The sequence below is a fragment of the Sinocyclocheilus grahami genome, unplaced genomic scaffold (genome assembly GCF_001515645.1).
Source record: "Sinocyclocheilus grahami isolate Dianchi unplaced genomic scaffold, SAMN03320097.WGS_v1.1 scaffold831.1, whole genome shotgun sequence".
Taxonomy (NCBI): Eukaryota; Metazoa; Chordata; class Actinopteri; order Cypriniformes; family Cyprinidae; genus Sinocyclocheilus; species Sinocyclocheilus grahami.
The window spans coordinates 518,038-528,490 of NW_015506010.1; the positions used below are offsets into that span (position 1 = coordinate 518,038).

At 36.9% G+C, this 10,453-nt stretch overlaps 1 long non-coding RNA gene across 1 annotated transcript; it reads left to right on the plus strand.

Moving 5' to 3' along the window:
• Window positions 1–4,466: 4,466 nt before the first annotated feature.
• LOC107562656 (uncharacterized) lies at window positions 4,467–6,208 on the plus strand. Its single transcript, XR_001606012.1, has 3 exons — window positions 4,467–4,507; window positions 4,615–4,696; window positions 6,096–6,208. It is a non-coding gene; the product is annotated as an uncharacterized lncRNA (long non-coding RNA).
• The last annotated feature ends 4,245 nt before the right edge of the window (window positions 6,209–10,453 follow it).

A 10,453-nucleotide genomic window follows, 5' to 3' on the forward strand; every position in this document is an offset into this window, starting at 1 on the left:
TTGCGCACAACACTGATTGCACCCAGCTGTTTCATATCACTCCCTCACTATTTAACACTCACTCTGATCCCTTCCCTCTGCCGAGTATTGTTTAGCGCCTATCTCTTGATAGCTACTCTACAGAGCCCTTGTTAGCCTCCTAGCCTAGCTTAGTCTTGCCTTTCCTGTTTTCTCGGTTCCTGATCTTCGCCTGGTTTCCTGGATTTCTCCCTTTAGTCTAGTCCCTTCTGATTCTGTTTGCCGTTCATCGACCTACGCTAGCCCTAGGACTATTCTTGTGTCTTGCCCGCCATATACCTGTTTGCCACTGTTTGACCCTGCCTGTGTTTCTGACCTCTCTGCTCAATAAAGCTTTGCATATGGATCTCCACGTCTCACGTCTCGTCAGCCCCGTTACACTACTATTCTAGGATTATTTTATTATATTTGAATTTCACTAAAATGTAATACTGAGTAAATAGTTCAAATAAAATGATGGATGTACTACTTTATATAAGCGGTAGGCTAAAATGTACACGTTGAGTTTATTCACCCTTCCTTTATTTAAAACCATGACATGCCATTTCTTTACATTTTTGTGCCTGTGATAGAATGATCTGACTGACATAACACTCGTTTATTTGAGGGTCTTATTTACATAAAAACATGTCATAGCCTACATGTTCATGAAATTTATGATTTAAAAAACAAAACAAAACATTTCTGGGGGAAAGTATAAAATTTTTATTTTTATTTTTAAGTTATATGTATTACTACTGTAGTACTATACTATAGTAATCTCAGTCATGTAACATGAACACAATTTCCACCCAGAGCTCTTTGGTCTGATACAACATTTTAATATAATGTAAAGGAACAGTAAAATGTCAAGGAAAAGTCTTAAATGTTTCTTGAATAAATCTGGTACTTGGAAATTACCAGCTAAAACTATGTAATTCAGATGTTTTATCTTATAATAATGAATAAATGAGTTAAACAAGGGAAATTAAGGTTAACCATTCACTCTGATTTATATATATATATATATATAGATAGATAGATAGATAGATAGATAGATAGATAGATAGATAGATAGATAGATAGATAGATTTGTGCTTCCCTGTTTAGTTGTCAATTACAGAGCACTGTATAAGAGAAATTGTAAATTCAACAAGCAATTACATTACTTAAATGTCAGATATTTTTCTTTCCTTAGTTCTGGTTATGTATCTAAAAATAGTTGTAATTCTGAACAGGAACTCATATCTACACAATGTTCTGTTCAAGCCTTATTTTATTTATTTAGAAAACTAGTCACAACCAAATCACAGATCACAACAACAATTCCAACTATACTGATATCTAATACCAATAAACAGGTCTAAAAGAAGCTCTAGTCTTTTGGGTATTTCTTTATGATGTTGCATAAACCAGTGGATCTTAACCAGCTGATAATCAACTGCTATAAAGTATTGTAAAGAATGATGTACATCTTCAACTTAAACGCAGTATGTATGTTTCAGAAAAATTTTTTTTTTCTTAATTTCACTTTGTATCACACACCTTCAGTGCACATATTCTGTGTGAATCAACTGTTGTTATGGAGGTATTGACACTGTGTGCCAAATTCTGGACTTCCCACGTCACAAATTTGGCAACATACACAAAAACGATGCTTTGAAATGTGCAATTTCTAAATGTTTTCCAGTCAGGATTTAGACTGTATTACAGTACTGAGACTGCTCTTTTGAAAGTTACAAATGACCAGCTCTTATCATCCGATCATGGTTGTATCTCTCTATTAGTGCTACTGGATCTTAGCACTGCCTTCGATATTATCGACCACAACATTCTTTTGAATAGACTAGAAAATTATGTTGACATTAGTGGAATTGCAGTAGCATGGTTCAAATCATACCAATCTGACTATCATTATTTCGTAGAGGTATCATATCTATCAAAAGTGCAGTATGGAGTACCACAAGGCTAAGTACTAGGACCGTTGCTTTTCACACTTTACATGTTACCCTTGGGAGATATCATCAGGAAACATAGTATTAGCTTTAACTGTTATGCTGATGATACTCAGCTCTATGTTTGTTCGCTGCCTGACGAAACATACCAATTCATAAAACTAAAGGAATGGTTGATTCAACAAAACTGGATGACTAGTAATTTCCTACTAAAAAAACAGGGGTCTTAATTATCGGACCAAAAACATCTGCATGTAATAATCTAGAACACTGTCTAACACTTGATGGCTGCACTCTCAATTCTTCATCATTAGTTAGAAACCTAGTGTGCTTTTTTATAGCAACCTTTCCTTTGAAAGTCAAGTTTCTATTTTGTAAAACCACATTTTTACATCTTAAACATTTATTTAAAATTACAACCTATGCTGATGCTCTGAATGTCAAATGCAGAAACTTTAATTAATGCGTTCATGACCTCAAGGTTAGATTACTGTAATGCTTTATTGGGTGGTTGCTCTGTGCCCTTAATAAACAAACTCCAGCTGGTTCAAACATGCAGCAGCTAGAGTTCTTACTAGAACCAGGAAGTATGACCATATTAGCCCGGTTCTCTCAACAATGCACTGGCTCCCTATTAAACATTGTTTACATTTTAAAATATTGCTAATTAAAGCCCTGAATGGTTTAGCGCCTCAGTACTTGAGCGAGCTCATATAGCATTATAGTCATTCACATCCACTGCGATCTCAAAATTCTGGCCATTTGGTAACACCTAGAATATCAAAATCAACTGCGGGCGGTAGATCCTATTTAGCGCCCAAACTCTGGAACAATCTACCTAGCAGAACCGGGAACACTTCCCATAACATCCGATGTACTTGTTACATCATAAGAAGAATGGCATAAGCTATTATTAGTCTGTTTTATTCTTATTCCGGGGTCACTGCAGCCACACAGATCCAGTCCGTTTCCAGATGGTGGATCAGCACCTAGAGACAACCTCTCCAGCACTGAACGTCAGCAGAGACCATGTCAACTAGATGAACCCTAGAGACAGATCACCTGCGAAGACCTTATCAACTAGACGGCCATCGGCACAAGACCACGAGAACCAGACGAGTCCTCTGCTCAATCTGACATGTGTTGCAGCCTTGAATTAACACACCATGCTCGTTTCGTCTGGCCAGAGGAGAGTGTTTTTTCTCCATTTCTGTCACCGATGGAGTTTTGATTCCTTGCCACTGTCACCTTCGGCTTGCTTAGTTGGGATACAATTTCTGGCAACATTGTTGACTTGACTGCACAGACACTATGGGAAGAGAACTGAACTGAGCTGGACGATGACATCACTGAATCAACAATGACTTTAACTAATAAACTGACTGTTTTCTGTTGTCTTCTTGCTTTATCAGCACACTTTTTTCCTGTTTGAATCTGTAAAGCTGCTTTGACACAATCTGAATTGTATAAAGCGCTGTCTAAATAAAGGTGACTTGACTTAAATGTAATATGCTGGATCAAGATTAAAGTTTTGCAGTGAACTCTTGAAGACCCTAATCCTGTTGTCTGACCCCAGTTATTGTGACAACTTGAAGCTGACACAATCATATATTGAGAAATATATCAGGAAACATCTGGTGTTGTTAAGTGGTTATGAAACAGTGTATGATAACTGCTTACAAAGATAACAATTTCGAATTAAAAAAACACATTTTGCAACCAATAACTTCTCAATAACATAATATCCACAGAAGATTAATCATAAAGGGCCCTATCATACACCTGGCGTTTTTTGCTAGTTTCAGCCCGACGCAGTTATAATTTTTACGTCCTGCGCCATGTTGTTTAAATAGCAAATGTATTTGCGCCCACTTGTGCGCCCAGGGGCATGCTGGTCTGAAAACGAGGTGTGTTCAGGTGCATTGTTGGCATGTTGCTATTTTGAGGCAACTGAAATAGACTGCACCTTTGACCAAATGCGCCATATTTTAACGATCTAAGCGTATGGACTAAAGTGCACGGCTCTTGCAAATTCTGCCATGTAAATAGCGAATCCGCCATGGCCCAAGTGCAACTAATATTTTAAGGGAATGGGAGATAAGACTCTAATTGGTTTATTGCATCTTACGCCCAAAACACACCCATGACTCATTAAGAGAATAGGTACAACCCTTTTGGACCATGTACCTGTCGCACTGACCATTTTCCCCGTTGTTAAACTAGCAAAAGTGGATTCAGACACGCCCCAAAGTGCACTTTAGACCATGCGCTTAGATCATTAAAATATGGGCCATAGTCTATAGCCTATCCATAAAGGTCCTATGGGATGCCCATCTCACTTGCATTAAAGACATGAACATTTTCCATAGAAGTGCATATTTTTTTGCATAAAAGTGCAAGTAGTTAAAGTTGGTAATCAAACAAGTTGATGATCAGTCCATATGTGTGTTGAAATGTTTGATGTTCCGCCCCTCTTCTGTTTTCTTTAAAAAGACCTAAAGTACCAATGACTGCATTTCATCAGACCAGCATCTGTGCTAAACTTGCAAAAAATGGTAAGTTTCATAATGCTACTGATCAATATAGAATTTATATATAAACATTTTCTGTTGTATACTGTGTGTTTTTTTTTTAAAATAAGTTCCTAGTTTTCTCTTTACAGACATCTTTGGCTCTGGTTTTGGTATTTTGTGCCTTTGTCTCTTTAAGCAATTCTGCCTGCTACTTGACCCTTCTAAAACAAGGTAAATAAAAACATGGTTTAAACATCAAAAATAATAAATGCTTCACTGGATCCTTCTGTTTCAAATTTTTTTTCGGCCTATTTCTGTTTTCCCTTTCATTTTAAAGGTATTGGAGAAAATTGTGTTGGGTCAACTCCAACATTTTCTGTCAAGTAATTGTATCTATGAGGTTTTTCAGTGTTAAATGATATCTATCTACCGATTCCGGAGATTCTGTGGTTCTTATTCTTTTAGATTTATCTGCTGCATTTTATACTATTGACCACCCCACTCTATTATCTAGACTAGAGTATTGGGTGGGTTTAAAAGCAACCGTTTTGAAATGGTCTCAGTTATAACTGCCTGACAGAACATTTTTAGTGAAGATGGGTAATTTTATCTCTTCCATGGCACCTCTGACCTGCATGCGGCCTTCCACAAGGCTCTATTTTAGCTCCCTCTCTATTTTCTCTCTACATGCTACCTCTGGGCTCTGTTCTAAGGAAACATGGTGTCTTTTAATTCTATGCGGATGATACTCAAATCTATCTACCAATCAAAAGAAACAATCCCGCAGCGATTACATCTCTTCTGCTAGGAGGAGGTTAAATCATGGCTAGCCCATCATTTCCTCTTCCTGAAAGAAATCAAAGGCTCTCTCACTCTCACTGGTTGCCGGTTCACTAGACTTTAAAATTCTAATTTTTGCATATAAATCTCTACATAACCTAGCTGTGTCTACCTCTCTGAACTTTTTCATCCATACACTCCGTCTAGAAGCCTAAAATCCTGCGACCGGGCTCTGCTGGTAGTCCCTCACTTTAGACTCAAGCGTAGAGGGGAGCATGCATTTGTGGTGGCAGGGCCACATCTTTGGAACACCCTGCCTTTAGAACTTAGAACGGCCCCTTCTCTGTCTGCTTTTAAGTCTCTTTTAAAAACGTATTTGCTTTCCGTAGTATATTGAATTGAGCTTTATATTCTGTTTTTGGTCCTCCTGCTATATGGTAATTCTTAACGATGTTGTTCTTATTTTTTGTCTGGCTTGTTTTCTATGCATGTTATATTTTCTTCTAATCTTGCTCCTCTGTAAAGCACTTTGGTCAGCCTAGTGGCCGTTATAAATGTACTATATGAATAAAATGAACTTGAACTGGAACTAACAGAAACTGTAATGTCTTAACTATAACTTAGTTTTTCGCCATTTATTTGCATTTGAATCACCCTTTTTAACAGAAAATAGGTTTACATGAAGCATATTTCATGTCAAATACCCAAGAACAGGAAATATTCAATTATAACAATGAGACACACATCCACTCATCATCCTACATATTTAAAAGGGGGTGTATGTACACTATTAGGTAAATAAACTCTGCATTTCTTCTTAACAACTCTTAATTTTATTGAATTTAAATAGGGGAAAAACATTGTGTCGATGACTATGATAACTCCAAGCATCCAATGGGAAGTACTTGGACAAACGGCAGATGTAACAGATGTATCTGCTCCCTCGGGGAAATGGAGTGCTGTGACACGTAAGACACTTAACATCCTAACTGCTGTCGAAACTTTCGAAAACCAAATTCTTAATTGTTTTATTAATTTAATCTTGTCCTTCAGTTTTTAAAAACAAAATAAACAAAAACAATTGGAGTTAATACAGATAATACAATATTACTGAAATAAAAGTGCACTTAAAAGAAAGAACACTTTCATGACTATGTTTCTTAACACACTCAAGTAACATACGTAGAAGTAGAATAGAAGTAGAAATTACATTAAATTATGTTTTAGTTTACAATAAATGCTTGCCAGTACATGTAGCACACTATAAACATATTTCAAAGACAATACAAGCAATTATGAAATTACATATAAAATGTACTTAAGTCCTGTTTAAGTGGGTGAAAAGCACTTTTAAAGGTGGGGTAAGTGATTTTTCAAAAATGCTTTAGAAAACTGATTCGGGCCAACTAGCAAAACAAACTTGTAGCCAATCAGCAGTAAGCGGCGTGTCTACTCATGATGTGGAGGAGAGAGAGTTCAGTGCACAGGACGGACATTAGCGAGCCGAGTCACAGAAAGATAGAGATTGCGGATAAAAAACTAAAGAGGAAAACGTCTGCGGAACAAAAGAAGGCTTAAGGCAATAAGGCAAGAAGTAGGACTCGTGTAAATATCGGATCAGCTTTCCAGCACTGGAGAGAACTCAAGGAGCGGAAGGCCTGCGATCGGACGCCGAGGTTGCTTTGTTTCTTCTCAATAGGCGAGTAACACCATGTCTGCGCTGCAACAGCTAAAGTCTGTCTAGTACAATGGACGTGACAAAACTACCATTGAAAATCATTTGAAATTTGTGTCAATACGTCATAAATGGAAGCAGCAGTTTTCTGTCAGGGATTTGTTGTGTCGTGCCACGCCGCATCCAGTGTAGACCATAGATATGTATATATAAATATGGTGTAGACAGCATCACTGATTATAATGAGTTCTATAGTATTTTGAGCCACTTGCGTCTGGTGTAGACACGGTGTAACATTGGTTTTGCTTTGTTTCACAGAACTAATCGTTGCCTGGGTTGCGTACATATGTGTGGGGTGGAGCTATCAAAATAGGGGCGAGACCCTTTTGGGGTAGGGGAGTGTTTGTTTTGGTGATTTCACCAAACATTCAACATTGGCTACCAGAAATCACTTACCCCACCTTTAAGTTCAACTGATTGCATTAAATATAGATGTAAACTAAAATACATTGTCATTTAATTGAAAATAATGTTTAATTCAGTATCCGAGAACATTACATTAAGTTCACACTTAAGTATATTCTTTTAAAGTATATTATTTCTGTAATAAGTACTCTTTTTAAATGTATGCTAAAGCGTACTTCTTTTTCACAAGGGTTGTTAATTGTTAGTTCGTGTAAGCTCCATTAACATGCTGGCCTGTTCGTGTGCTGTATTTTAAACACATTTTTCATAAACATTCATGTTTACAAGCTGAAGGGTGTTGTTGGAAAATAATTTCCAATGATCGAGTAATGTGTACTTTTTGGATTAAAATGAATATCAACTGTTTTTGGATCCAACTTGGACTACACTGTAAAAAAAAATATTGTGCCCGTTTGACTCAATAAAATTGAGGCAACTCTTTGCATCAGCTTTTTGAGTATTTTGAACTCATTTTATTTCTGTCAGGACCACTATCGTCAAAATGATAGATACTTAGCATAAAGTTTGGTTTGGCAGTATGGCTCTGTTCTGGGCAAAAAACTCCCTGCCCATCCATGCAGCCTGTCATGAATGAGCAGGGAGAGCAGCAATAATAACCCCCCCAGGGTTAACAGAACAGAACAAGGCAGATATCATCAATGTACTTAATGATATTTAAGAGTAACACTTTATTCAAGATAAAGGAGTCTGATTAGCAAGGAATATCAGAAAGCGAAGTCCTGACTGTGGTGAAAAGTGGAGCTGGGGATGGAGGAGGGTAATTTGCTCCAGAGCAAGCTGAAAAGCTGCTGAATAATACTGAATAGAGCTTATATAGGAATGCCGCGATAGGTGTCGTATTCCTATAGGTAGATGTGATCAGCTGAGAAAAGAGGTCTGCCATCACGGCGGGCCGTGGAGGGGGTGTACTGTCACAGATCGACCAGGCTATGAGAACACCCAATAACAGTGCTCTCTCTCTCCCGACTACTAACCAGCTACACTTGCACCTCATCAAGTTCACTCATCAGCACTACTACTTAGACACACAACTAGTCTCACCTCATTGTCCGGTCTCATTCATTCAAAGTGGACTCTTACCTGCTCTCCTGATCTCTGGCGATGAACTCCAGTTCATCACTGAAATAAAACATTTTTTTAAGTAAAGCTAAGAGAACAAGGAATTTCGTTTTTTTGTTATATTGAATTTGTCATCTTATATTTGTAAAAAATAGCTTACATTTGTCCATGTACAGAGGACAATATGTGTTGGAAGATATTTGTCTGTAAAATTTCAAAGAATGTATATGTTTTTAATGGAAAAAGGATTACATTACATATGAATTACATTATAGTTACCTTATCATTTATTTTTTAAAACATGAATCTTGCAATACTTGCTTCTGATTAACTGAATTAATTCTTAAAATTATTCAATTGAAAATCTGCACCTTTTTTATGAGTAAATCAAATGTTCTCATTACACATCATAATAATCTTGTGTTTTAAACAGTGGTTTAAATTTAAATCCCTAATAAAGACACAGCAGCTTATTAATGAAAGACTAGATGTGTTATGTAGCGTCTGCGTAGGATCATGCTGGAGTGTTGGACTGTTTATGGCTTAAAAGACCCTTTTAGCCTTTTGACATTTGCATATAAATTACAGTTCTGGTCAGAGATGTTACTTGTATAGGGGTTGTAAATTGCCAAATGGTTCTTCGCCGTCAAAAAAGATTAGAACCAGCCCCCACGAGAATCCTGGAATCTGAGTTCAAAAACATTCCACAAAGAGCTGTGAATGGCCAAACGAACACACACACACCCAAACTAACACACACACACACACATAAAGACATTTCTTTATTTTAGACTATAATTAATCAGTTATAATTGTATCTGGTATATGCATGTGGTGTGTACATTCCCTTGTTAGATTAGATGAGTTACCACTCGTTAAAATTGAAGGGGGGGAGGGGTGTATGGGGGGATCACATTATGAAATGAATGTTTTTCTCCAATACGCGTTGGCCACAATTATTAGCACCCCAGAAATTCTTATGAATAAAATATGAAGTATAATCCCTATTCATGTTTACATTTCTTTTAGCTTACCAGGGTGACTAGGAACATGAAATAAACTTGAAATGATATGAATCTGCCTGGAAGAGGACGTGTGTCTATATTGACTTAAAGCAAGGTGAGGAGTGGCCACAGACTCTCCATGGATCACAGCTAGAGAAATGCAGAAAATAGCTGAGTCTCGGGGTCAGAAAGCCTAAAAAAATATCAAACAGCACCTGCATCACCACATGAGTGTTTCGGGAAAAAATCATGAAAAGAAATCAAAACCTGACCGTCCCTGCTAGAAATCATATAATGTGCAGTGGTTGGATATTCCTTCAGGACAATAATCCAAAACAAACATCAGAATCAACACAAAAATGGGTCACTGAGCACAAAACAAAGTTTCTGCTATGGCCATCCCAGTTCCTTGAGCTGAACCCTATAGAAAATGAGTGTGGTGAACTGAAGAGGTGAGGCACCAACATGACGCTGGGAATCAGAAGGGTCTGGAGTGATTTTATATGGAAGAATTGTCTCTGATCTCTAACCACATCAGGCACTACAGGAAAGACTCTTAACTGTTAACTTAAAGCTGAAAGCTGTTAACTTAACAGCAAAAAGTATTAAAAAAATAGAGCCAATAATTGTGGGCTCTGTCTATTGGAGAAAAACATTTATTTCATAAAAGCATTTATTTAATTATTTATTAAATATTTATTTTCCCTCCCATTTTCCATTTTCAGTATTTCAATACAAGATTAGATTTTTGTGATTTTTTTTTTTTGAAAGAAAGATCAAAAGGATAAAAAAATGCATATTTTCACAGACTTGTTTGCTCATATTTACCAAGGGGAGGCAATAATTCTGACCATAACTAACCCTTTTCCCATATCTTCTTTATACAATGAGTGATGATTATTGGCTGACATGTTTAATTGCAGTTTTGCAAGAAGGTTTTCAGGATTTGAACCTTCATCCATAATCTTGCTAAACAGTGATATC